Genomic DNA, 410 nt, shown 5'->3' with positions numbered 1-410 from the left:
CAGACGGGTCATCGCGTAAAGGTTGCCAATTTCATTTGCTCTCACTATATACTTGTGGTTTCAAACACCATCTATGTGCCAATCACTCAAAAATCCGCTCTCTCAGCCAAAGTCCTGCCACCAAGCTCTGGACCCTTGCATCTAGCTGCCTACTCAACAGCCCCCTGTGGATGTCTCGCTGGCAAGCCAGAATCGCCACGTTCGAAGCCACCTGCTTCTTCTCCAGAGTTTATCGTCTGGGCAGACGGGGGAGACCTTGGGTACCTGTCGCTTCCTTTCCCTTCGGCCTCACGGCCGTGCATTCGCCACATCCCTCAGTCCACTCCCCTCTGCCGCTACCATCCCGGTCCACGTCACCTCCGAAATCCCTCCCACGGTCCTTCTAGAAAAGACTCAAAGCAGCAAGAGGA

This window comes from Pteropus vampyrus, unplaced genomic scaffold, assembly GCF_000151845.1.
Source record: "Pteropus vampyrus isolate Shadow unplaced genomic scaffold, Pvam_2.0 Scaffold189, whole genome shotgun sequence".
Classification (NCBI taxonomy): domain Eukaryota; kingdom Metazoa; phylum Chordata; class Mammalia; order Chiroptera; family Pteropodidae; genus Pteropus; species Pteropus vampyrus.
The sequence above is the reverse complement of the archived record's forward strand: the minus strand, read 5'-3'. Positions refer to the sequence as shown.